This window comes from Schistocerca americana, unplaced genomic scaffold (assembly GCF_021461395.2).
Source record: "Schistocerca americana isolate TAMUIC-IGC-003095 unplaced genomic scaffold, iqSchAmer2.1 HiC_scaffold_180, whole genome shotgun sequence".
NCBI classification, from domain to species: Eukaryota; Metazoa; Arthropoda; class Insecta; order Orthoptera; family Acrididae; genus Schistocerca; species Schistocerca americana.
Genome location: NW_025725885.1, coordinates 160453 through 183129, shown reverse-complemented (window position 1 = coordinate 183129; position 22677 = coordinate 160453). Strand labels below are relative to the sequence as shown.

The 22677-nt window shown below is 55.0% G+C and overlaps 56 non-coding genes across 56 annotated transcripts; 11 read left to right on the top strand and 45 right to left on the bottom strand.

Moving 5' to 3' along the window:
- Positions 1–31: 31 nt before the first annotated feature.
- On the bottom strand, positions 32–102 carry Trnag-gcc. Its single transcript has one exon. It is a non-coding gene; the product is annotated as a tRNA-Gly (tRNA).
- A 341-nt stretch (positions 103–443) lies between these two features.
- Trnag-ucc lies at positions 444–515 on the top strand. The gene has a single exon. It is a non-coding gene; the product is annotated as a tRNA-Gly (tRNA).
- Positions 516–1096: 581 nt separating this feature from the next.
- Positions 1097–1170, bottom strand: Trnai-aau. The gene has a single exon. It is a non-coding gene; the product is annotated as a tRNA-Ile (tRNA).
- A 198-nt stretch (positions 1171–1368) lies between these two features.
- Trnae-uuc lies at positions 1369–1440 on the bottom strand. Its single transcript has one exon. It is a non-coding gene; the product is annotated as a tRNA-Glu (tRNA).
- A 265-nt stretch (positions 1441–1705) lies between these two features.
- On the bottom strand, positions 1706–1778 carry Trnam-cau. The gene has a single exon. It is a non-coding gene; the product is annotated as a tRNA-Met (tRNA).
- A 293-nt stretch (positions 1779–2071) lies between these two features.
- Positions 2072–2142, bottom strand: Trnag-gcc. Its single transcript has one exon. It is a non-coding gene; the product is annotated as a tRNA-Gly (tRNA).
- A 341-nt stretch (positions 2143–2483) lies between these two features.
- Trnag-ucc lies at positions 2484–2555 on the top strand. Its single transcript has one exon. It is a non-coding gene; the product is annotated as a tRNA-Gly (tRNA).
- Positions 2556–3136: 581 nt separating this feature from the next.
- On the bottom strand, positions 3137–3210 carry Trnai-aau. Its single transcript has one exon. It is a non-coding gene; the product is annotated as a tRNA-Ile (tRNA).
- Positions 3211–3408: 198 nt separating this feature from the next.
- Trnae-uuc lies at positions 3409–3480 on the bottom strand. The gene has a single exon. It is a non-coding gene; the product is annotated as a tRNA-Glu (tRNA).
- Positions 3481–3745: 265 nt separating this feature from the next.
- Positions 3746–3818, bottom strand: Trnam-cau. Its single transcript has one exon. It is a non-coding gene; the product is annotated as a tRNA-Met (tRNA).
- A 293-nt stretch (positions 3819–4111) lies between these two features.
- Positions 4112–4182, bottom strand: Trnag-gcc. The gene has a single exon. It is a non-coding gene; the product is annotated as a tRNA-Gly (tRNA).
- Positions 4183–4523: 341 nt separating this feature from the next.
- On the top strand, positions 4524–4595 carry Trnag-ucc. The gene has a single exon. It is a non-coding gene; the product is annotated as a tRNA-Gly (tRNA).
- Positions 4596–5176: 581 nt separating this feature from the next.
- Trnai-aau lies at positions 5177–5250 on the bottom strand. Its single transcript has one exon. It is a non-coding gene; the product is annotated as a tRNA-Ile (tRNA).
- A 198-nt stretch (positions 5251–5448) lies between these two features.
- On the bottom strand, positions 5449–5520 carry Trnae-uuc. Its single transcript has one exon. It is a non-coding gene; the product is annotated as a tRNA-Glu (tRNA).
- Positions 5521–5785: 265 nt separating this feature from the next.
- On the bottom strand, positions 5786–5858 carry Trnam-cau. The gene has a single exon. It is a non-coding gene; the product is annotated as a tRNA-Met (tRNA).
- A 293-nt stretch (positions 5859–6151) lies between these two features.
- On the bottom strand, positions 6152–6222 carry Trnag-gcc. The gene has a single exon. It is a non-coding gene; the product is annotated as a tRNA-Gly (tRNA).
- Positions 6223–6563: 341 nt separating this feature from the next.
- On the top strand, positions 6564–6635 carry Trnag-ucc. Its single transcript has one exon. It is a non-coding gene; the product is annotated as a tRNA-Gly (tRNA).
- A 581-nt stretch (positions 6636–7216) lies between these two features.
- Trnai-aau lies at positions 7217–7290 on the bottom strand. Its single transcript has one exon. It is a non-coding gene; the product is annotated as a tRNA-Ile (tRNA).
- Positions 7291–7488: 198 nt separating this feature from the next.
- Trnae-uuc lies at positions 7489–7560 on the bottom strand. The gene has a single exon. It is a non-coding gene; the product is annotated as a tRNA-Glu (tRNA).
- Positions 7561–7825: 265 nt separating this feature from the next.
- Trnam-cau lies at positions 7826–7898 on the bottom strand. Its single transcript has one exon. It is a non-coding gene; the product is annotated as a tRNA-Met (tRNA).
- Positions 7899–8191: 293 nt separating this feature from the next.
- Positions 8192–8262, bottom strand: Trnag-gcc. The gene has a single exon. It is a non-coding gene; the product is annotated as a tRNA-Gly (tRNA).
- Positions 8263–8603: 341 nt separating this feature from the next.
- On the top strand, positions 8604–8675 carry Trnag-ucc. Its single transcript has one exon. It is a non-coding gene; the product is annotated as a tRNA-Gly (tRNA).
- A 581-nt stretch (positions 8676–9256) lies between these two features.
- On the bottom strand, positions 9257–9330 carry Trnai-aau. The gene has a single exon. It is a non-coding gene; the product is annotated as a tRNA-Ile (tRNA).
- A 198-nt stretch (positions 9331–9528) lies between these two features.
- Trnae-uuc lies at positions 9529–9600 on the bottom strand. The gene has a single exon. It is a non-coding gene; the product is annotated as a tRNA-Glu (tRNA).
- A 265-nt stretch (positions 9601–9865) lies between these two features.
- On the bottom strand, positions 9866–9938 carry Trnam-cau. The gene has a single exon. It is a non-coding gene; the product is annotated as a tRNA-Met (tRNA).
- A 293-nt stretch (positions 9939–10231) lies between these two features.
- Positions 10232–10302, bottom strand: Trnag-gcc. Its single transcript has one exon. It is a non-coding gene; the product is annotated as a tRNA-Gly (tRNA).
- A 341-nt stretch (positions 10303–10643) lies between these two features.
- On the top strand, positions 10644–10715 carry Trnag-ucc. Its single transcript has one exon. It is a non-coding gene; the product is annotated as a tRNA-Gly (tRNA).
- Positions 10716–11296: 581 nt separating this feature from the next.
- Positions 11297–11370, bottom strand: Trnai-aau. The gene has a single exon. It is a non-coding gene; the product is annotated as a tRNA-Ile (tRNA).
- Positions 11371–11568: 198 nt separating this feature from the next.
- Positions 11569–11640, bottom strand: Trnae-uuc. Its single transcript has one exon. It is a non-coding gene; the product is annotated as a tRNA-Glu (tRNA).
- A 265-nt stretch (positions 11641–11905) lies between these two features.
- Trnam-cau lies at positions 11906–11978 on the bottom strand. The gene has a single exon. It is a non-coding gene; the product is annotated as a tRNA-Met (tRNA).
- A 293-nt stretch (positions 11979–12271) lies between these two features.
- Trnag-gcc lies at positions 12272–12342 on the bottom strand. Its single transcript has one exon. It is a non-coding gene; the product is annotated as a tRNA-Gly (tRNA).
- Positions 12343–12683: 341 nt separating this feature from the next.
- Trnag-ucc lies at positions 12684–12755 on the top strand. The gene has a single exon. It is a non-coding gene; the product is annotated as a tRNA-Gly (tRNA).
- A 581-nt stretch (positions 12756–13336) lies between these two features.
- Positions 13337–13410, bottom strand: Trnai-aau. The gene has a single exon. It is a non-coding gene; the product is annotated as a tRNA-Ile (tRNA).
- A 198-nt stretch (positions 13411–13608) lies between these two features.
- On the bottom strand, positions 13609–13680 carry Trnae-uuc. Its single transcript has one exon. It is a non-coding gene; the product is annotated as a tRNA-Glu (tRNA).
- A 265-nt stretch (positions 13681–13945) lies between these two features.
- On the bottom strand, positions 13946–14018 carry Trnam-cau. Its single transcript has one exon. It is a non-coding gene; the product is annotated as a tRNA-Met (tRNA).
- A 293-nt stretch (positions 14019–14311) lies between these two features.
- On the bottom strand, positions 14312–14382 carry Trnag-gcc. The gene has a single exon. It is a non-coding gene; the product is annotated as a tRNA-Gly (tRNA).
- A 341-nt stretch (positions 14383–14723) lies between these two features.
- On the top strand, positions 14724–14795 carry Trnag-ucc. The gene has a single exon. It is a non-coding gene; the product is annotated as a tRNA-Gly (tRNA).
- A 581-nt stretch (positions 14796–15376) lies between these two features.
- On the bottom strand, positions 15377–15450 carry Trnai-aau. Its single transcript has one exon. It is a non-coding gene; the product is annotated as a tRNA-Ile (tRNA).
- Positions 15451–15648: 198 nt separating this feature from the next.
- On the bottom strand, positions 15649–15720 carry Trnae-uuc. Its single transcript has one exon. It is a non-coding gene; the product is annotated as a tRNA-Glu (tRNA).
- A 265-nt stretch (positions 15721–15985) lies between these two features.
- Positions 15986–16058, bottom strand: Trnam-cau. The gene has a single exon. It is a non-coding gene; the product is annotated as a tRNA-Met (tRNA).
- Positions 16059–16351: 293 nt separating this feature from the next.
- Positions 16352–16422, bottom strand: Trnag-gcc. The gene has a single exon. It is a non-coding gene; the product is annotated as a tRNA-Gly (tRNA).
- A 341-nt stretch (positions 16423–16763) lies between these two features.
- On the top strand, positions 16764–16835 carry Trnag-ucc. The gene has a single exon. It is a non-coding gene; the product is annotated as a tRNA-Gly (tRNA).
- A 581-nt stretch (positions 16836–17416) lies between these two features.
- Trnai-aau lies at positions 17417–17490 on the bottom strand. Its single transcript has one exon. It is a non-coding gene; the product is annotated as a tRNA-Ile (tRNA).
- A 198-nt stretch (positions 17491–17688) lies between these two features.
- Trnae-uuc lies at positions 17689–17760 on the bottom strand. Its single transcript has one exon. It is a non-coding gene; the product is annotated as a tRNA-Glu (tRNA).
- A 265-nt stretch (positions 17761–18025) lies between these two features.
- Trnam-cau lies at positions 18026–18098 on the bottom strand. Its single transcript has one exon. It is a non-coding gene; the product is annotated as a tRNA-Met (tRNA).
- A 293-nt stretch (positions 18099–18391) lies between these two features.
- Positions 18392–18462, bottom strand: Trnag-gcc. Its single transcript has one exon. It is a non-coding gene; the product is annotated as a tRNA-Gly (tRNA).
- A 341-nt stretch (positions 18463–18803) lies between these two features.
- Trnag-ucc lies at positions 18804–18875 on the top strand. The gene has a single exon. It is a non-coding gene; the product is annotated as a tRNA-Gly (tRNA).
- Positions 18876–19456: 581 nt separating this feature from the next.
- Positions 19457–19530, bottom strand: Trnai-aau. Its single transcript has one exon. It is a non-coding gene; the product is annotated as a tRNA-Ile (tRNA).
- A 198-nt stretch (positions 19531–19728) lies between these two features.
- Trnae-uuc lies at positions 19729–19800 on the bottom strand. Its single transcript has one exon. It is a non-coding gene; the product is annotated as a tRNA-Glu (tRNA).
- Positions 19801–20065: 265 nt separating this feature from the next.
- Positions 20066–20138, bottom strand: Trnam-cau. The gene has a single exon. It is a non-coding gene; the product is annotated as a tRNA-Met (tRNA).
- Positions 20139–20431: 293 nt separating this feature from the next.
- Trnag-gcc lies at positions 20432–20502 on the bottom strand. Its single transcript has one exon. It is a non-coding gene; the product is annotated as a tRNA-Gly (tRNA).
- Positions 20503–20843: 341 nt separating this feature from the next.
- Positions 20844–20915, top strand: Trnag-ucc. The gene has a single exon. It is a non-coding gene; the product is annotated as a tRNA-Gly (tRNA).
- A 581-nt stretch (positions 20916–21496) lies between these two features.
- Trnai-aau lies at positions 21497–21570 on the bottom strand. Its single transcript has one exon. It is a non-coding gene; the product is annotated as a tRNA-Ile (tRNA).
- A 198-nt stretch (positions 21571–21768) lies between these two features.
- On the bottom strand, positions 21769–21840 carry Trnae-uuc. Its single transcript has one exon. It is a non-coding gene; the product is annotated as a tRNA-Glu (tRNA).
- Positions 21841–22105: 265 nt separating this feature from the next.
- Positions 22106–22178, bottom strand: Trnam-cau. The gene has a single exon. It is a non-coding gene; the product is annotated as a tRNA-Met (tRNA).
- Positions 22179–22471: 293 nt separating this feature from the next.
- Trnag-gcc lies at positions 22472–22542 on the bottom strand. Its single transcript has one exon. It is a non-coding gene; the product is annotated as a tRNA-Gly (tRNA).
- Positions 22543–22677: the final 135 nt, after the last annotated feature.

The window sequence follows — 22677 nt, the reverse complement described above, 5'->3', positions numbered from 1 at the left end:
CAGCACCCCTACCGGAGAAAAAACAAAATGATGCATCGGCCGGGAATCGAACCCGGGCCGCCCGCGTGGCAGGCGAGCATTCTACCACTGAACCACCGATGCTCGGGCCGGCGGTACCTTCACGCTGCTTCCCGAGCAGGTGTCTCAAGGGAAAGTGGGACTGCCGTCAAGCGCCGTAGCATTCTGTGGAGAAGATGCTGCAGACGCTGAATCCTGCACTGCGCTGCTTAAAGATGCCGCCAGAACGCGGTCCTCTGCGTACTCTTGCGTCGCCGGCGCCGACTCTTGCCAAAGGATGCGAAATGTGCGCGGATACGCTGTCCGAATGCGTCTGGATGTGCTCCCCTAGCCTGCCTCGAAATGCGCCTGCCGGGTACGATCACCTTCGGCCGCTGCCGACAGGCGGGAAGCCGACTCAGCGCGGTGGCGGGGCGCTCGCTTGTGCGGTGGTGGTGTAATGGTCAGCATAGTTGCCTTCCAAGCAGTTGATCCGGGTTCGATTCCCGGCCACCGCAGCAGGCTTTTAATTTCGCCTATGAGTACTTTTGCCACGCGCTCTTAAACTATTGTTTTTTCGCCCTCTTACTCGCTGCATACCAGCCCTTAGTGTGTCTCGACTTGTCTCGACTTTGCTCAGCTGACGCGAGAGCTGACGCTCTCAAATCGGCCTATATCAAAACGACAAGCACGAGAAACGACTGAGAGAGGTAAGGAGAGGCGAGGCGATGGACACACAGCACGCCCCCTTCATTTCACGGTGGCGTCTCCCTGACCGAATCGGGCTGTAGCTCCGAAAACAATGGAGAAACAAAAATAGGAAGTAAAACTGCCAATAGTGCCCTGTGTTCCCATGCGCTCACCCGCCCAAGTACTGACAAGGGCCAAAGTTGTTACGCATCGGCAATCGGACATTTTCTTTCATTTTCTCTAACCAGTGTATTCAAGATATTATGGCCATTGCCGAGCGAATGCTGTAGTGCTTCCCCACGAGTCGGGTTCGGATCCTCTGTCAACTTCCACGCAGGGTGATGATCATTTGGTCATCACACTCGCCAGCTGAAATCGGCGCTGCCTTTTCGCAGTAGTAAAAGAGTAGTGGCCCGTGGGGGGATCGAACCCACGACCTTCGCGTTATTAGCACGACGCTCTAACCAACTGAGCTAACGGGCCTCGGCAGATGCAGTTGCTCAGCCCTACGCTGGAATCAGCTGGCATGAAGCCATACACCATTCCTACGGTCGTCGTGTGTCTGCTTCCCTAGTCTATATTCTGCTGACGGTCACGAAACAGTAGCTATATTGCGAGCAGGACGGGAAACGGCCGCTCGGACAGCTCAAACTTGTCACGATTCGTGTGGAAAAAATCCCGTTCCGGTACCGGGAATCGAACCCGGGCCTCCTGGGTGAAAGCCAGGTATACTAGCCACTAGACCACACCGGATGCGGCCGTTTCATTCGCCCGTTCGTACGGTCGCTTGTCGCATTGTCGCTCTCTTTGCGAGCATCTTTGCACATACTGACTGGCAAGGCGCGCACCTCAAACGTCGCAGAGCAATGCTTTTGGCTTCATGCTCTGCTGGGAGAAGAGGAAAAGGGAAGCTGTATGTAAACATTTTCCCGCTGAAGCGTTGAAACGTTGTGGATAACAAACAAGAAATAAGTTGGCGCCCTAGCAACAGCACCACCATCAGTCACAGAAAATTAGATGCCCCGGGTGAGGATCGAACTCACGACCTTAAGATTATGAGACTTACGCGCTGCCTACTGCGCTACCGAGGCAGGCGATCGTTACACTTTCTGGGATCTTGGTAAGTACCGAATACAAGTGGTAGAGAGTCTGCACTCCCTGGCTCATTTTTTCTGTTGCTACACGTGCATTCACGGCGCGGCAGGCAACTTGCGATGCTAGGCCGACGCCAGTATGTACAATAGCACGCAGGAGTCCAAACGAGCAGTCGTCCGCGCTGCATGATTGGTTCTTTCCACACGGAATCCCGCGGTTCATTCTCATGGCTCACGCAGTTCGAGTGCGAAAGACACGCAGCACCCCTACCGGAGAAAAAACAAAATGATGCATCGGCCGGGAATCGAACCCGGGCCGCCCGCGTGGCAGGCGAGCATTCTACCACTGAACCACCGATGCTCGGGCCGGCGGTACCTTCACGCTGCTTCCCGAGCAGGTGTCTCAAGGGAAAGTGGGACTGCCGTCAAGCGCCGTAGCATTCTGTGGAGAAGATGCTGCAGACGCTGAATCCTGCACTGCGCTGCTTAAAGATGCCGCCAGAACGCGGTCCTCTGCGTACTCTTGCGTCGCCGGCGCCGACTCTTGCCAAAGGATGCGAAATGTGCGCGGATACGCTGTCCGAATGCGTCTGGATGTGCTCCCCTAGCCTGCCTCGAAATGCGCCTGCCGGGTACGATCACCTTCGGCCGCTGCCGACAGGCGGGAAGCCGACTCAGCGCGGTGGCGGGGCGCTCGCTTGTGCGGTGGTGGTGTAATGGTCAGCATAGTTGCCTTCCAAGCAGTTGATCCGGGTTCGATTCCCGGCCACCGCAGCAGGCTTTTAATTTCGCCTATGAGTACTTTTGCCACGCGCTCTTAAACTATTGTTTTTTCGCCCTCTTACTCGCTGCATACCAGCCCTTAGTGTGTCTCGACTTGTCTCGACTTTGCTCAGCTGACGCGAGAGCTGACGCTCTCAAATCGGCCTATATCAAAACGACAAGCACGAGAAACGACTGAGAGAGGTAAGGAGAGGCGAGGCGATGGACACACAGCACGCCCCCTTCATTTCACGGTGGCGTCTCCCTGACCGAATCGGGCTGTAGCTCCGAAAACAATGGAGAAACAAAAATAGGAAGTAAAACTGCCAATAGTGCCCTGTGTTCCCATGCGCTCACCCGCCCAAGTACTGACAAGGGCCAAAGTTGTTACGCATCGGCAATCGGACATTTTCTTTCATTTTCTCTAACCAGTGTATTCAAGATATTATGGCCATTGCCGAGCGAATGCTGTAGTGCTTCCCCACGAGTCGGGTTCGGATCCTCTGTCAACTTCCACGCAGGGTGATGATCATTTGGTCATCACACTCGCCAGCTGAAATCGGCGCTGCCTTTTCGCAGTAGTAAAAGAGTAGTGGCCCGTGGGGGGATCGAACCCACGACCTTCGCGTTATTAGCACGACGCTCTAACCAACTGAGCTAACGGGCCTCGGCAGATGCAGTTGCTCAGCCCTACGCTGGAATCAGCTGGCATGAAGCCATACACCATTCCTACGGTCGTCGTGTGTCTGCTTCCCTAGTCTATATTCTGCTGACGGTCACGAAACAGTAGCTATATTGCGAGCAGGACGGGAAACGGCCGCTCGGACAGCTCAAACTTGTCACGATTCGTGTGGAAAAAATCCCGTTCCGGTACCGGGAATCGAACCCGGGCCTCCTGGGTGAAAGCCAGGTATCCTAGCCACTAGACCACACCGGATGCGGCCGTTTCATTCGCCCGTTCGTACGGTCGCTTGTCGCATTGTCGCTCTCTTTGCGAGCATCTTTGCACATACTGACTGGCAAGGCGCGCACCTCAAACGTCGCAGAGCAATGCTTTTGGCTTCATGCTCTGCTGGGAGAAGAGGAAAAGGGAAGCTGTATGTAAACATTTTCCCGCTGAAGCGTTGAAACGTTGTGGATAACAAACAAGAAATAAGTTGGCGCCCTAGCAACAGCACCACCATCAGTCACAGAAAATTAGATGCCCCGGGTGAGGATCGAACTCACGACCTTAAGATTATGAGACTTACGCGCTGCCTACTGCGCTACCGAGGCAGGCGATCGTTACACTTTCTGGGATCTTGGTAAGTACCGAATACAAGTGGTAGAGAGTCTGCACTCCCTGGCTCATTTTTTCTGTTGCTACACGTGCATTCACGGCGCGGCAGGCAACTTGCGATGCTAGGCCGACGCCAGTATGTACAATAGCACGCAGGAGTCCAAACGAGCAGTCGTCCGCGCTGCATGATTGGTTCTTTCCACACGGAATCCCGCGGTTCATTCTCATGGCTCACGCAGTTCGAGTGCGAAAGACACGCAGCACCCCTACCGGAGAAAAAACAAAATGATGCATCGGCCGGGAATCGAACCCGGGCCGCCCGCGTGGCAGGCGAGCATTCTACCACTGAACCACCGATGCTCGGGCCGGCGGTACCTTCACGCTGCTTCCCGAGCAGGTGTCTCAAGGGAAAGTGGGACTGCCGTCAAGCGCCGTAGCATTCTGTGGAGAAGATGCTGCAGACGCTGAATCCTGCACTGCGCTGCTTAAAGATGCCGCCAGAACGCGGTCCTCTGCGTACTCTTGCGTCGCCGGCGCCGACTCTTGCCAAAGGATGCGAAATGTGCGCGGATACGCTGTCCGAATGCGTCTGGATGTGCTCCCCTAGCCTGCCTCGAAATGCGCCTGCCGGGTACGATCACCTTCGGCCGCTGCCGACAGGCGGGAAGCCGACTCAGCGCGGTGGCGGGGCGCTCGCTTGTGCGGTGGTGGTGTAATGGTCAGCATAGTTGCCTTCCAAGCAGTTGATCCGGGTTCGATTCCCGGCCACCGCAGCAGGCTTTTAATTTCGCCTATGAGTACTTTTGCCACGCGCTCTTAAACTATTGTTTTTTCGCCCTCTTACTCGCTGCATACCAGCCCTTAGTGTGTCTCGACTTGTCTCGACTTTGCTCAGCTGACGCGAGAGCTGACGCTCTCAAATCGGCCTATATCAAAACGACAAGCACGAGAAACGACTGAGAGAGGTAAGGAGAGGCGAGGCGATGGACACACAGCACGCCCCCTTCATTTCACGGTGGCGTCTCCCTGACCGAATCGGGCTGTAGCTCCGAAAACAATGGAGAAACAAAAATAGGAAGTAAAACTGCCAATAGTGCCCTGTGTTCCCATGCGCTCACCCGCCCAAGTACTGACAAGGGCCAAAGTTGTTACGCATCGGCAATCGGACATTTTCTTTCATTTTCTCTAACCAGTGTATTCAAGATATTATGGCCATTGCCGAGCGAATGCTGTAGTGCTTCCCCACGAGTCGGGTTCGGATCCTCTGTCAACTTCCACGCAGGGTGATGATCATTTGGTCATCACACTCGCCAGCTGAAATCGGCGCTGCCTTTTCGCAGTAGTAAAAGAGTAGTGGCCCGTGGGGGGATCGAACCCACGACCTTCGCGTTATTAGCACGACGCTCTAACCAACTGAGCTAACGGGCCTCGGCAGATGCAGTTGCTCAGCCCTACGCTGGAATCAGCTGGCATGAAGCCATACACCATTCCTACGGTCGTCGTGTGTCTGCTTCCCTAGTCTATATTCTGCTGACGGTCACGAAACAGTAGCTATATTGCGAGCAGGACGGGAAACGGCCGCTCGGACAGCTCAAACTTGTCACGATTCGTGTGGAAAAAATCCCGTTCCGGTACCGGGAATCGAACCCGGGCCTCCTGGGTGAAAGCCAGGTATCCTAGCCACTAGACCACACCGGATGCGGCCGTTTCATTCGCCCGTTCGTACGGTCGCTTGTCGCATTGTCGCTCTCTTTGCGAGCATCTTTGCACATACTGACTGGCAAGGCGCGCACCTCAAACGTCGCAGAGCAATGCTTTTGGCTTCATGCTCTGCTGGGAGAAGAGGAAAAGGGAAGCTGTATGTAAACATTTTCCCGCTGAAGCGTTGAAACGTTGTGGATAACAAACAAGAAATAAGTTGGCGCCCTAGCAACAGCACCACCATCAGTCACAGAAAATTAGATGCCCCGGGTGAGGATCGAACTCACGACCTTAAGATTATGAGACTTACGCGCTGCCTACTGCGCTACCGAGGCAGGCGATCGTTACACTTTCTGGGATCTTGGTAAGTACCGAATACAAGTGGTAGAGTGTCTGCACTCCCTGGCTCATTTTTTCTGTTGCTACACGTGCATTCACGGCGCGGCAGGCAACTTGCGATGCTAGGCCGACGCCAGTATGTACAATAGCACGCAGGAGTCCAAACGAGCAGTCGTCCGCGCTGCATGATTGGTTCTTTCCACACGGAATCCCGCGGTTCATTCTCATGGCTCACGCAGTTCGAGTGCGAAAGACACGCAGCACCCCTACCGGAGAAAAAACAAAATGATGCATCGGCCGGGAATCGAACCCGGGCCGCCCGCGTGGCAGGCGAGCATTCTACCACTGAACCACCGATGCTCGGGCCGGCGGTACCTTCACGCTGCTTCCCGAGCAGGTGTCTCAAGGGAAAGTGGGACTGCCGTCAAGCGCCGTAGCATTCTGTGGAGAAGATGCTGCAGACGCTGAATCCTGCACTGCGCTGCTTAAAGATGCCGCCAGAACGCGGTCCTCTGCGTACTCTTGCGTCGCCGGCGCCGACTCTTGCCAAAGGATGCGAAATGTGCGCGGATACGCTGTCCGAATGCGTCTGGATGTGCTCCCCTAGCCTGCCTCGAAATGCGCCTGCCGGGTACGATCACCTTCGGCCGCTGCCGACAGGCGGGAAGCCGACTCAGCGCGGTGGCGGGGCGCTCGCTTGTGCGGTGGTGGTGTAATGGTCAGCATAGTTGCCTTCCAAGCAGTTGATCCGGGTTCGATTCCCGGCCACCGCAGCAGGCTTTTAATTTCGCCTATGAGTACTTTTGCCACGCGCTCTTAAACTATTGTTTTTTCGCCCTCTTACTCGCTGCATACCAGCCCTTAGTGTGTCTCGACTTGTCTCGACTTTGCTCAGCTGACGCGAGAGCTGACGCTCTCAAATCGGCCTATATCAAAACGACAAGCACGAGAAACGACTGAGAGAGGTAAGGAGAGGCGAGGCGATGGACACACAGCACGCCCCCTTCATTTCACGGTGGCGTCTCCCTGACCGAATCGGGCTGTAGCTCCGAAAACAATGGAGAAACAAAAATAGGAAGTAAAACTGCCAATAGTGCCCTGTGTTCCCATGCGCTCACCCGCCCAAGTACTGACAAGGGCCAAAGTTGTTACGCATCGGCAATCGGACATTTTCTTTCATTTTCTCTAACCAGTGTATTCAAGATATTATGGCCATTGCCGAGCGAATGCTGTAGTGCTTCCCCACGAGTCGGGTTCGGATCCTCTGTCAACTTCCACGCAGGGTGATGATCATTTGGTCATCACACTCGCCAGCTGAAATCGGCGCTGCCTTTTCGCAGTAGTAAAAGAGTAGTGGCCCGTGGGGGGATCGAACCCACGACCTTCGCGTTATTAGCACGACGCTCTAACCAACTGAGCTAACGGGCCTCGGCAGATGCAGTTGCTCAGCCCTACGCTGGAATCAGCTGGCATGAAGCCATACACCATTCCTACGGTCGTCGTGTGTCTGCTTCCCTAGTCTATATTCTGCTGACGGTCACGAAACAGTAGCTATATCGCGAGCAGGACGGGAAACGGCCGCTCGGACAGCTCAAACTTGTCACGATTCGTGTGGAAAAAATCCCGTTCCGGTACCGGGAATCGAACCCGGGCCTCCTGGGTGAAAGCCAGGTATCCTAGCCACTAGACCACACCGGATGCGGCCGTTTCATTCGCCCGTTCGTACGGTCGCTTGTCGCATTGTCGCTCTCTTTGCGAGCATCTTTGCACATACTGACTGGCAAGGCGCGCACCTCAAACGTCGCAGAGCAATGCTTTTGGCTTCATGCTCTGCTGGGAGAAGAGGAAAAGGGAAGCTGTATGTAAACATTTTCCCGCTGAAGCGTTGAAACGTTGTGGATAACAAACAAGAAATAAGTTGGCGCCCTAGCAACAGCACCACCATCAGTCACAGAAAATTAGATGCCCCGGGTGAGGATCGAACTCACGACCTTAAGATTATGAGACTTACGCGCTGCCTACTGCGCTACCGAGGCAGGCGATCGTTACACTTTCTGGGATCTTGGTAAGTACCGAATACAAGTGGTAGAGAGTCTGCACTCCCTGGCTCATTTTTTCTGTTGCTACACGTGCATTCACGGCGCGGCAGGCAACTTGCGATGCTAGGCCGACGCCAGTATGTACAATAGCACGCAGGAGTCCAAACGAGCAGTCGTCCGCGCTGCATGATTGGTTCTTTCCACACGGAATCCCGCGGTTCATTCTCATGGCTCACGCAGTTCGAGTGCGAAAGACACGCAGCACCCCTACCGGAGAAAAAACAAAATGATGCATCGGCCGGGAATCGAACCCGGGCCGCCCGCGTGGCAGGCGAGCATTCTACCACTGAACCACCGATGCTCGGGCCGGCGGTACCTTCACGCTGCTTCCCGAGCAGGTGTCTCAAGGGAAAGTGGGACTGCCGTCAAGCGCCGTAGCATTCTGTGGAGAAGATGCTGCAGACGCTGAATCCTGCACTGCGCTGCTTAAAGATGCCGCCAGAACGCGGTCCTCTGCGTACTCTTGCGTCGCCGGCGCCGACTCTTGCCAAAGGATGCGAAATGTGCGCGGATACGCTGTCCGAATGCGTCTGGATGTGCTCCCCTAGCCTGCCTCGAAATGCGCCTGCCGGGTACGATCACCTTCGGCCGCTGCCGACAGGCGGGAAGCCGACTCAGCGCGGTGGCGGGGCGCTCGCTTGTGCGGTGGTGGTGTAATGGTCAGCATAGTTGCCTTCCAAGCAGTTGATCCGGGTTCGATTCCCGGCCACCGCAGCAGGCTTTTAATTTCGCCTATGAGTACTTTTGCCACGCGCTCTTAAACTATTGTTTTTTCGCCCTCTTACTCGCTGCATACCAGCCCTTAGTGTGTCTCGACTTGTCTCGACTTTGCTCAGCTGACGCGAGAGCTGACGCTCTCAAATCGGCCTATATCAAAACGACAAGCACGAGAAACGACTGAGAGAGGTAAGGAGAGGCGAGGCGATGGACACACAGCACGCCCCCTTCATTTCACGGTGGCGTCTCCCTGACCGAATCGGGCTGTAGCTCCGAAAACAATGGAGAAACAAAAATAGGAAGTAAAACTGCCAATAGTGCCCTGTGTTCCCATGCGCTCACCCGCCCAAGTACTGACAAGGGCCAAAGTTGTTACGCATCGGCAATCGGACATTTTCTTTCATTTTCTCTAACCAGTGTATTCAAGATATTATGGCCATTGCCGAGCGAATGCTGTAGTGCTTCCCCACGAGTCGGGTTCGGATCCTCTGTCAACTTCCACGCAGGGTGATGATCATTTGGTCATCACACTCGCCAGCTGAAATCGGCGCTGCCTTTTCGCAGTAGTAAAAGAGTAGTGGCCCGTGGGGGGATCGAACCCACGACCTTCGCGTTATTAGCACGACGCTCTAACCAACTGAGCTAACGGGCCTCGGCAGATGCAGTTGCTCAGCCCTACGCTGGAATCAGCTGGCATGAAGCCATACACCATTCCTACGGTCGTCGTGTGTCTGCTTCCCTAGTCTATATTCTGCTGACGGTCACGAAACAGTAGCTATATTGCGAGCAGGACGGGAAACGGCCGCTCGGACAGCTCAAACTTGTCACGATTCGTGTGGAAAAAATCCCGTTCCGGTACCGGGAATCGAACCCGGGCCTCCTGGGTGAAAGCCAGGTATCCTAGCCACTAGACCACACCGGATGCGGCCGTTTCATTCGCCCGTTCGTACGGTCGCTTGTCGCATTGTCGCTCTCTTTGCGAGCATCTTTGCACATACTGACTGGCAAGGCGCGCACCTCAAACGTCGCAGAGCAATGCTTTTGGCTTCATGCTCTGCTGGGAGAAGAGGAAAAGGGAAGCTGTATGTAAACATTTTCCCGCTGAAGCGTTGAAACGTTGTGGATAACAAACAAGAAATAAGTTGGCGCCCTAGCAACAGCACCACCATCAGTCACAGAAAATTAGATGCCCCGGGTGAGGATCGAACTCACGACCTTAAGATTATGAGACTTACGCGCTGCCTACTGCGCTACCGAGGCAGGCGATCGTTACACTTTCTGGGATCTTGGTAAGTACCGAATACAAGTGGTAGAGAGTCTGCACTCCCTGGCTCATTTTTTCTGTTGCTACACGTGCATTCACGGCGCGGCAGGCAACTTGCGATGCTAGGCCGACGCCAGTATGTACAATAGCACGCAGGAGTCCAAACGAGCAGTCGTCCGCGCTGCATGATTGGTTCTTTCCACACGGAATCCCGCGGTTCATTCTCATGGCTCACGCAGTTCGAGTGCGAAAGACACGCAGCACCCCTACCGGAGAAAAAACAAAATGATGCATCGGCCGGGAATCGAACCCGGGCCGCCCGCGTGGCAGGCGAGCATTCTACCACTGAACCACCGATGCTCGGGCCGGCGGTACCTTCACGCTGCTTCCCGAGCAGGTGTCTCAAGGGAAAGTGGGACTGCCGTCAAGCGCCGTAGCATTCTGTGGAGAAGATGCTGCAGACGCTGAATCCTGCACTGCGCTGCTTAAAGATGCCGCCAGAACGCGGTCCTCTGCGTACTCTTGCGTCGCCGGCGCCGACTCTTGCCAAAGGATGCGAAATGTGCGCGGATACGCTGTCCGAATGCGTCTGGATGTGCTCCCCTAGCCTGCCTCGAAATGCGCCTGCCGGGTACGATCACCTTCGGCCGCTGCCGACAGGCGGGAAGCCGACTCAGCGCGGTGGCGGGGCGCTCGCTTGTGCGGTGGTGGTGTAATGGTCAGCATAGTTGCCTTCCAAGCAGTTGATCCGGGTTCGATTCCCGGCCACCGCAGCAGGCTTTTAATTTCGCCTATGAGTACTTTTGCCACGCGCTCTTAAACTATTGTTTTTTCGCCCTCTTACTCGCTGCATACCAGCCCTTAGTGTGTCTCGACTTGTCTCGACTTTGCTCAGCTGACGCGAGAGCTGACGCTCTCAAATCGGCCTATATCAAAACGACAAGCACGAGAAACGACTGAGAGAGGTAAGGAGAGGCGAGGCGATGGACACACAGCACGCCCCCTTCATTTCACGGTGGCGTCTCCCTGACCGAATCGGGCTGTAGCTCCGAAAACAATGGAGAAACAAAAATAGGAAGTAAAACTGCCAATAGTGCCCTGTGTTCCCATGCGCTCACCCGCCCAAGTACTGACAAGGGCCAAAGTTGTTACGCATCGGCAATCGGACATTTTCTTTCATTTTCTCTAACCAGTGTATTCAAGATATTATGGCCATTGCCGAGCGAATGCTGTAGTGCTTCCCCACGAGTCGGGTTCGGATCCTCTGTCAACTTCCACGCAGGGTGATGATCATTTGGTCATCACACTCGCCAGCTGAAATCGGCGCTGCCTTTTCGCAGTAGTAAAAGAGTAGTGGCCCGTGGGGGGATCGAACCCACGACCTTCGCGTTATTAGCACGACGCTCTAACCAACTGAGCTAACGGGCCTCGGCAGATGCAGTTGCTCAGCCCTACGCTGGAATCAGCTGGCATGAAGCCATACACCATTCCTACGGTCGTCGTGTGTCTGCTTCCCTAGTCTATATTCTGCTGACGGTCACGAAACAGTAGCTATATTGCGAGCAGGACGGGAAACGGCCGCTCGGACAGCTCAAACTTGTCACGATTCGTGTGGAAAAAATCCCGTTCCGGTACCGGGAATCGAACCCGGGCCTCCTGGGTGAAAGCCAGGTATCCTAGCCACTAGACCACACCGGATGCGGCCGTTTCATTCGCCCGTTCGTACGGTCGCTTGTCGCATTGTCGCTCTCTTTGCGAGCATCTTTGCACATACTGACTGGCAAGGCGCGCACCTCAAACGTCGCAGAGCAATGCTTTTGGCTTCATGCTCTGCTGGGAGAAGAGGAAAAGGGAAGCTGTATGTAAACATTTTCCCGCTGAAGCGTTGAAACGTTGTGGATAACAAACAAGAAATAAGTTGGCGCCCTAGCAACAGCACCACCATCAGTCACAGAAAATTAGATGCCCCGGGTGAGGATCGAACTCACGACCTTAAGATTATGAGACTTACGCGCTGCCTACTGCGCTACCGAGGCAGGCGATCGTTACACTTTCTGGGATCTTGGTAAGTACCGAATACAAGTGGTAGAGAGTCTGCACTCCCTGGCTCATTTTTTCTGTTGCTACACGTGCATTCACGGCGCGGCAGGCAACTTGCGATGCTAGGCCGACGCCAGTATGTACAATAGCACGCAGGAGTCCAAACGAGCAGTCGTCCGCGCTGCATGATTGGTTCTTTCCACACGGAATCCCGCGGTTCATTCTCATGGCTCACGCAGTTCGAGTGCGAAAGACACGCAGCACCCCTACCGGAGAAAAAACAAAATGATGCATCGGCCGGGAATCGAACCCGGGCCGCCCGCGTGGCAGGCGAGCATTCTACCACTGAACCACCGATGCTCGGGCCGGCGGTACCTTCACGCTGCTTCCCGAGCAGGTGTCTCAAGGGAAAGTGGGACTGCCGTCAAGCGCCGTAGCATTCTGTGGAGAAGATGCTGCAGACGCTGAATCCTGCACTGCGCTGCTTAAAGATGCCGCCAGAACGCGGTCCTCTGCGTACTCTTGCGTCGCCGGCGCCGACTCTTGCCAAAGGATGCGAAATGTGCGCGGATACGCTGTCCGAATGCGTCTGGATGTGCTCCCCTAGCCTGCCTCGAAATGCGCCTGCCGGGTACGATCACCTTCGGCCGCTGCCGACAGGCGGGAAGCCGACTCAGCGCGGTGGCGGGGCGCTCGCTTGTGCGGTGGTGGTGTAATGGTCAGCATAGTTGCCTTCCAAGCAGTTGATCCGGGTTCGATTCCCGGCCACCGCAGCAGGCTTTTAATTTCGCCTATGAGTACTTTTGCCACGCGCTCTTAAACTATTGTTTTTTCGCCCTCTTACTCGCTGCATACCAGCCCTTAGTGTGTCTCGACTTGTCTCGACTTTGCTCAGCTGACGCGAGAGCTGACGCTCTCAAATCGGCCTATATCAAAACGACAAGCACGAGAAACGACTGAGAGAGGTAAGGAGAGGCGAGGCGATGGACACACAGCACGCCCCCTTCATTTCACGGTGGCGTCTCCCTGACCGAATCGGGCTGTAGCTCCGAAAACAATGGAGAAACAAAAATAGGAAGTAAAACTGCCAATAGTGCCCTGTGTTCCCATGCGCTCACCCGCCCAAGTACTGACAAGGGCCAAAGTTGTTACGCATCGGCAATCGGACATTTTCTTTCATTTTCTCTAACCAGTGTATTCAAGATATTATGGCCATTGCCGAGCGAATGCTGTAGTGCTTCCCCACGAGTCGGGTTCGGATCCTCTGTCAACTTCCACGCAGGGTGATGATCATTTGGTCATCACACTCGCCAGCTGAAATCGGCGCTGCCTTTTCGCAGTAGTAAAAGAGTAGTGGCCCGTGGGGGGATCGAACCCACGACCTTCGCGTTATTAGCACGACGCTCTAACCAACTGAGCTAACGGGCCTCGGCAGATGCAGTTGCTCAGCCCTACGCTGGAATCAGCTGGCATGAAGCCATACACCATTCCTACGGTCGTCGTGTGTCTGCTTCCCTAGTCTATATTCTGCTGACGGTCACGAAACAGTAGCTACATTGCGAGCAGGACGGGAAACGGCCGCTCGGACAGCTCAAACTTGTCACGATTCGTGTGGAAAAAATCCCGTTCCGGTACCGGGAATCGAACCCGGGCCTCCTGGGTGAAAGCCAGGTATCCTAGCCACTAGACCACACCGGATGCGGCCGTTTCATTCGCCCGTTCGTACGGTCGCTTGTCGCATTGTCGCTCTCTTTGCGAGCATCTTTGCACATACTGACTGGCAAGGCGCGCACCTCAAACGTCGCAGAGCAATGCTTTTGGCTTCATGCTCTGCTGGGAGAAGAGGAAAAGGGAAGCTGTATGTAAACATTTTCCCGCTGAAGCGTTGAAACGTTGTGGATAACAAACAAGAAATAAGTTGGCGCCCTAGCAACAGCACCACCATCAGTCACAGAAAATTAGATGCCCCGGGTGAGGATCGAACTCACGACCTTAAGATTATGAGACTTACGCGCTGCCTACTGCGCTACCGAGGCAGGCGATCGTTACACTTTCTGGGATCTTGGTAAGTACCGAATACAAGTGGTAGAGAGTCTGCACTCCCTGGCTCATTTTTTCTGTTGCTACACGTGCATTCACGGCGCGGCAGGCAACTTGCGATGCTAGGCCGACGCCAGTATGTACAATAGCACGCAGGAGTCCAAACGAGCAGTCGTCCGCGCTGCATGATTGGTTCTTTCCACACGGAATCCCGCGGTTCATTCTCATGGCTCACGCAGTTCGAGTGCGAAAGACACGCAGCACCCCTACCGGAGAAAAAACAAAATGATGCATCGGCCGGGAATCGAACCCGGGCCGCCCGCGTGGCAGGCGAGCATTCTACCACTGAACCACCGATGCTCGGGCCGGCGGTACCTTCACGCTGCTTCCCGAGCAGGTGTCTCAAGGGAAAGTGGGACTGCCGTCAAGCGCCGTAGCATTCTGTGGAGAAGATGCTGCAGACGCTGAATCCTGCACTGCGCTGCTTAAAGATGCCGCCAGAACGCGGTCCTCTGCGTACTCTTGCGTCGCCGGCGCCGACTCTTGCCAAAGGATGCGAAATGTGCGCGGATACGCTGTCCGAATGCGTCTGGATGTGCTCCCCTAGCCTGCCTCGAAATGCGCCTGCCGGGTACGATCACCTTCGGCCGCTGCCGACAGGCGGGAAGCCGACTCAGCGCGGTGGCGGGGCGCTCGCTTGTGCGGTGGTGGTGTAATGGTCAGCATAGTTGCCTTCCAAGCAGTTGATCCGGGTTCGATTCCCGGCCACCGCAGCAGGCTTTTAATTTCGCCTATGAGTACTTTTGCCACGCGCTCTTAAACTATTGTTTTTTCGCCCTCTTACTCGCTGCATACCAGCCCTTAGTGTGTCTCGACTTGTCTCGACTTTGCTCAGCTGACGCGAGAGCTGACGCTCTCAAATCGGCCTATATCAAAACGACAAGCACGAGAAACGACTGAGAGAGGTAAGGAGAGGCGAGGCGATGGACACACAGCACGCCCCCTTCATTTCACGGTGGCGTCTCCCTGACCGAATCGGGCTGTAGCTCCGAAAACAATGGAGAAACAAAAATAGGAAGTAAAACTGCCAATAGTGCCCTGTGTTCCCATGCGCTCACCCGCCCAAGTACTGACAAGGGCCAAAGTTGTTACGCATCGGCAATCGGACATTTTCTTTCATTTTCTCTAACCAGTGTATTCAAGATATTATGGCCATTGCCGAGCGAATGCTGTAGCGCTTCCCCACGAGTCGGGTTCGGATTCTCTGTCAACTTCCACGCAGGGTGATGATCATTTGGTCATCACACTCGCCAGCTGAAATCGGCGCTGCCTTTTCGCAGTAGTAAAAGAGTAGTGGCCCGTGGGGGGATCGAACCCACGACCTTCGCGTTATTAGCACGACGCTCTAACCAACTGAGCTAACGGGCCTCGGCAGATGCAGTTGCTCAGCCCTACGCTGGAATCAGCTGGCATGAAGCCATACACCATTCCTACGGTCGTCGTGTGTCTGCTTCCCTAGTCTATATTCTGCTGACGGTCACGAAACAGTAGCTATATTGCGAGCAGGACGGGAAACGGCCGCTCGGACAGCTCAAACTTGTCACGATTCGTGTGGAAAAAATCCCGTTCCGGTACCGGGAATCGAACCCGGGCCTCCTGGGTGAAAGCCAGGTATCCTAGCCACTAGACCACACCGGATGCGGCCGTTTCATTCGCCCGTTCGTACGGTCGCTTGTCGCATTGTCGCTCTCTTTGCGAGCATCTTTGCACATACTGACTGGCAAGGCGCGCACCTCAAACGTCGCAGAGCAATGCTTTTGGCTTCATGCTCTGCTGGGAGAAGAGGAAAAGGGAAGCTGTATGTAAACATTTTCCCGCTGAAGCGTTGAAACGTTGTGGATAACAAACAAGAAATAAGTTGGCGCCCTAGCAACAGCACCACCATCAGTCACAGAAAATTAGATGCCCCGGGTGAGGATCGAACTCACGACCTTAAGATTATGAGACTTACGCGCTGCCTACTGCGCTACCGAGGCAGGCGATCGTTACACTTTCTGGGATCTTGGTAAGTACCGAATACAAGTGGTAGAGAGTCTGCACTCCCTGGCTCATTTTTTCTGTTGCTACACGTGCATTCACGGCGCGGCAGGCAACTTGCGATGCTAGGCCGACGCCAGTATGTACAATAGCACGCAGGAGTCCAAACGAGCAGTCGTCCGCGCTGCATGATTGGTTCTTTCCACACGGAATCCCGCGGTTCATTCTCATGGCTCACGCAGTTCGAGTGCGAAAGACACGCAGCACCCCTACCGGAGAAAAAACAAAGTGATGCATCGGCCGGGAATCGAACCCGGGCCGCCCGCGTGGCAGGCGAGCATTCTACCACTGAACCACCGATGCTCGGGCCGGCGGTACCTTCACGCTGCTTCCCGAGCAGGTGTCTCAAGGGAAAGTGGGACTGCCGTCAAGCGCCGTAGCATTCTGTGGAGAAGATGCTGCAGACGCTGAATCCTGCACTGCGCTGCTTAAAGATGCCGCCAGAACGCGGTCCTCTGCGTACTCTTGCGTCGCCGGCGCCGACTCTTGCCAAAGGATGCGAAATGTGCGCGGATACGCTGTCCGAATGCGTCTGGATGTGCTCCCCTAGCCTGCCTCGAAATGCGCCTGCCGGGTACGATCACCTTCGGCCGCTGCCGACAGGCGGGAAGCCGACTCAGCGCGGTGGCGGGGCGCTCGCTTGTGCGGTGGTGGTGTAATGGTCAGCATAGTTGCCTTCCAAGCAGTTGATCCGGGTTCGATTCCCGGCCACCGCAGCAGGCTTTTAATTTCGCCTATGAGTACTTTTGCCACGCGCTCTTAAACTATTGTTTTTTCGCCCTCTTACTCGCTGCATACCAGCCCTTAGTGTGTCTCGACTTGTCTCGACTTTGCTCAGCTGACGCGAGAGCTGACGCTCTCAAATCGGCCTATATCAAAACGACAAGCACGAGAAACGACTGAGAGAGGTAAGGAGAGGCGAGGCGATGGACACACAGCACGCCCCCTTCATTTCACGGTGGCGTCTCCCTGACCGAATCGGGCTGTAGCTCCGAAAACAATGGAGAAACAAAAATAGGAAGTAAAACTGCCAATAGTGCCCTGTGTTCCCATGCGCTCACCCGCCCAAGTACTGACAAGGGCCAAAGTTGTTACGCATCGGCAATCGGACATTTTCTTTCATTTTCTCTAACCAGTGTATTCAAGATATTATGGCCATTGCCGAGCGAATGCTGTAGTGCTTCCCCACGAGTCGGGTTCGGATCCTCTGTCAACTTCCACGCAGGGTGATGATCATTTGGTCATCACACTCGCCAGCTGAAATCGGCGCTGCCTTTTCGCAGTAGTAAAAGAGTAGTGGCCCGTGGGGGGATCGAACCCACGACCTTCGCGTTATTAGCACGACGCTCTAACCAACTGAGCTAACGGGCCTCGGCAGATGCAGTTGCTCAGCCCTACGCTGGAATCAGCTGGCATGAAGCCATACACCATTCCTACGGTCGTCGTGTGTCTGCTTCCCTAGTCTACATTCTGCTGACGGTCACGAAACAGTAGCTATATTGCGAGCAGGACGGGAAACGGCCGCTCGGACAGCTCAAACTTGTCACGATTCGTGTGGAAAAAATCCCGTTCCGGTACCGGGAATCGAACCCGGGCCTCCTGGGTGAAAGCCAGGTATCCTAGCCACTAGACCACACCGGATGCGGCCGTTTCATTCGCCCGTTCGTACGGTCGCTTGTCGCATTGTCGCTCTCTTTGCGAGCATCTTTGCACATACTGACTGGCAAGGCGCGCACCTCAAACGTCGCAGAGCAATGCTTTTGGCTTCATGCTCTGCTGGGAGAAGAGGAAAAGGGAAGCTGTATGTAAACATTTTCCCGCTGAAGCGTTGAAACGTTGTGGATAACAAACAAGAAATAAGTTGGCGCCCTAGCAACAGCACCACCATCAGTCACAGAAAATTAGATGCCCCGGGTGAGGATCGAACTCACGACCTTAAGATTATGAGACTTACGCGCTGCCTACTGCGCTACCGAGGCAGGCGATCGTTACACTTTCTGGGATCTTGGTAAGTACCGAATACAAGTGGTAGAGAGTCTGCACTCCCTGGCTCATTTTTTCTGTTGCTACACGTGCATTCACGGCGCGGCAGGCAACTTGCGATGCTAGGCCGACGCCAGTATGTACAATAGCACGCAGGAGTCCAAACGAGCAGTCGTCCGCGCTGCATGATTGGTTCTTTCCACACGGAATCCCGCGGTTCATTCTCATGGCTCACGCAGTTCGAGTGCGAAAGACACGCAGCACCCCTACCGGAGAAAAAACAAAATGATGCATCGGCCGGGAATCGAACCCGGGCCGCCCGCGTGGCAGGCGAGCATTCTACCACTGAACCACCGATGCTCGGGCCGGCGGTACCTTCACGCTGCTTCCCGAGCAGGTGTCTCAAGGGAAAGTGGGACTGCCGTCAAGCGCCGTAGCATTCTGTGGAGAAGATGCTGCAGACGCTGAATCCTGCACTGCGCTGCTTAAAGATGCCGCCAGAACGCGGTCCTCTGCGTACTCTTGCGTCGCCGGCGCCGACTCTTGCCAAAGGATGCGAAATGTGCGCGGATACGCTGTCCGAATGCGTCTGGATGTGCTCCCCTAGCCTGCCTCGAAATGCGCCTGCCGGGTACGATCACCTTCGGCCGCTGCCGACAGGCGGGAAGCCGACTCAGCGCGGTGGCGGGGCGCTCGCTTGTGCGGTGGTGGTGTAATGGTCAGCATAGTTGCCTTCCAAGCAGTTGATCCGGGTTCGATTCCCGGCCACCGCAGCAGGCTTTTAATTTCGCCTATGAGTACTTTTGCCACGCGCTCTTAAACTATTGTTTTTTCGCCCTCTTACTCGCTGCATACCAGCCCTTAGTGTGTCTCGACTTGTCTCGACTTTGCTCAGCTGACGCGAGAGCTGACGCTCTCAAATCAGCCTATATCAAAACGACAAGCACGAGAAACGACTGAGAGAGGTAAGGAGAGGCGAGGCGATGGACACACAGCACGCCCCCTTCATTTCACGGTGGCGTCTCCCTGACCGAATCGGGCTGTAGCTCCGAAAACAATGGAGAAACAAAAATAGGAAGTAAAACTGCCAATAGTGCCCTGTGTTCCCATGCGCTCACCCGCCCAAGTACTGACAAGGGCCAAAGTTGTTACGCATCGGCAATCGGACATTTTCTTTCATTTTCTCTAACCAGTGTATTCAAGATATTATGGCCATTGCCGAGCGAATGCTGTAGCGCTTCCCCACGAGTCGGGTTCGGATTCTCTGTCAACTTCCACGCAGGGTGATGATCATTTGGTCATCACACTCGCCAGCTGAAATCGGCGCTGCCTTTTCGCAGTAGTAAAAGAGTAGTGGCCCGTGGGGGGATCGAACCCACGACCTTCGCGTTATTAGCACGACGCTCTAACCAACTGAGCTAACGGGCCTCGGCAGATGCAGTTGCTCAGCCCTACGCTGGAATCAGCTGGCATGAAGCCATACACCATTCCTACGGTCGTCGTGTGTCTGCTTCCCTAGTCTATATTCTGCTGACGGTCACGAAACAGTAGCTATATTGCGAGCAGGACGGGAAACGGCCGCTCGGACAGCTCAAACTTGTCACGATTCGTGTGGAAAAAATCCCGTTCCGGTACCGGGAATCGAACCCGGGCCTCCTGGGTGAAAGCCAGGTATCCTAGCCACTAGACCACACCGGATGCGGCCGTTTCATTCGCCCGTTCGTACGGTCGCTTGTCGCATTGTCGCTCTCTTTGCGAGCATCTTTGCACATACTGACTGGCAAGGCGCGCACCTCAAACGTCGCAGAGCAATGCTTTTGGCTTCATGCTCTGCTGGGAGAAGAGGAAAAGGGAAGCTGTATGTAAACATTTTCCCGCTGAAGCGTTGAAACGTTGTGGATAACAAACAAGAAATAAGTTGGCGCCCTAGCAACAGCACCACCATCAGTCACAGAAAATTAGATGCCCCGGGTGAGGATCGAACTCACGACCTTAAGATTATGAGACTTACGCGCTGCCTACTGCGCTACCGAGGCAGGCGATCGTTACACTTTCTGGGATCTTGGTAAGTACCGAATACAAGTGGTAGAGAGTCTGCACTCCCTGGCTCATTTTTTCTGTTGCTACACGTGCATTCACGGCGCGGCAGGCAACTTGCGATGCTAGGCCGACGCCAGTATGTACAATAGCACGCAGGAGTCCAAACGAGCAGTCGTCCGCGCTGCATGATTGGTTCTTTCCACACGGAATCCCGCGGTTCATTCTCATGGCTCACGCAGTTCGAGTGCGAAAGACACGCAGCACCCCTACCGGAGAAAAAACAAAGTGATGCATCGGCCGGGAATCGAACCCGGGCCGCCCGCGTGGCAGGCGAGCATTCTACCACTGAACCACCGATGCTCGGGCCGGCGGTACCTTCACGCTGCTTCCCGAGCAGGTGTCTCAAGGGAAAGTGGGACTGCCGTCAAGCGCCGTAGCATTCTGTGGAGAAGATGCTGCAGACGCTGAATCCTGCACTGCGCTGCTTAAAGATGCCGCCAGAACGCGGTCCTCTGCGTACTCTTGCGTCGCCGGCGCCGACTCTTGCCAAAGGATGCGAAATGTGCGCGGATACGCTGTCCGAATGCGTCTGGATGTGCTCCCCTAGCCTGCCTCGAAATGCGCCTGCCGGGTACGATCACCTTCGGCCGCTGCCGACAGGCGGGAAGCCGACTCAGCGCGGTGGCGGGGCGCTCGCTTGTGCGGTGGTGGTGTAATGGTCAGCATAGTTGCCTTCCAAGCAGTTGATCCGGGTTCGATTCCCGGCCACCGCAGCAGGCTTTTAATTTCGCCTATGAGTACTTTTGCCACGCGCTCTTAAACTATTGTTTTTTCGCCCTCTTACTCGCTGCATACCAGCCCTTAGTGTGTCTCGACTTGTCTCGACTTTGCTCAGCTGACGCGAGAGCTGACGCTCTCAAATCGGCCTATATCAAAACGACAAGCACGAGAAACGACTGAGAGAGGTAAGGAGAGGCGAGGCGATGGACACACAGCACGCCCCCTTCATTTCACGGTGGCGTCTCCCTGACCGAATCGGGCTGTAGCTCCGAAAACAATGGAGAAACAAAAATAGGAAGTAAAACTGCCAATAGTGCCCTGTGTTCCCATGCGCTCACCCGCCCAAGTACTGACAAGGGCCAAAGTTGTTACGCATCGGCAATCGGACATTTTCTTTCATTTTCTCTAACCAGTGTATTCAAGATATTATGGCCATTGCCGAGCGAATGCTGTAGTGCTTCCCCACGAGTCGGGTTCGGATCCTCTGTCAACTTCCACGCAGGGTGATGATCATTTGGTCATCACACTCGCCAGCTGAAATCGGCGCTGCCTTTTCGCAGTAGTAAAAGAGTAGTGGCCCGTGGGGGGATCGAACCCACGACCTTCGCGTTATTAGCACGACGCTCTAACCAACTGAGCTAACGGGCCTCGGCAGATGCAGTTGCTCAGCCCTACGCTGGAATCAGCTGGCATGAAGCCATACACCATTCCTACGGTCGTCGTGTGTCTGCTTCCCTAGTCTACATTCTGCTGACGGTCACGAAACAGTAGCTATATTGCGAGCAGGACGGGAAACGGCCGCTCGGACAGCTCAAACTTGTCACGATTCGTGTGGAAAAAATCCCGTTCCGGTACCGGGAATCGAACCCGGGCCTCCTGGGTGAAAGCCAGGTATCCTAGCCACTAGACCACACCGGATGCGGCCGTTTCATTCGCCCGTTCGTACGGTCGCTTGTCGCATTGTCGCTCTCTTTGCGAGCATCTTTGCACATACTGACTGGCAAGGCGCGCACCTCAAACGTCGCAGAGCAATGCTTTTGGCTTCATGCTCTGCTGGGAGAAGAGGAAAAGGGAAGCTGTATGTAAACATTTTCCCGCTGAAGCGTTGAAACGTTGTGGATAACAAACAAGAAATAAGTTGGCGCCCTAGCAACAGCACCACCATCAGTCACAGAAAATTAGATGCCCCGGGTGAGGATCGAACTCACGACCTTAAGATTATGAGACTTACGCGCTGCCTACTGCGCTACCGAGGCAGGCGATCGTTACACTTTCTGGGATCTTGGTAAGTACCGAATACAAGTGGTAGAGAGTCTGCACTCCCTGGCTCATTTTTTCTGTTGCTACACGTGCATTCACGGCGCGGCAGGCAACTTGCGATGCTAGGCCGACGCCAGTATGTACAATAGCACGCAGGAGTCCAAACGAGCAGTCGTCCGCGCTGCATGATTGGTTCTTTCCACACGGAATCCCGCGGTTCATTCTCATGGCTCACGCAGTTCGAGTGCGAAAGACACGCAGCACCCCTACCGGAGAAAAAACAAAATGATGCATCGGCCGGGAATCGAACCCGGGCCGCCCGCGTGGCAGGCGAGCATTCTACCACTGAACCACCGATGCTCGGGCCGGCGGTACCTTCACGCTGCTTCCCGAGCAGGTGTCTCAAGGGAAAGTGGGACTGCCGTCAAGCGCCGTAGCATTCTGTGGAGAAGATGCTGCAGACGCTGAATCCTGCACTGCGCTGCTTAAAGATGC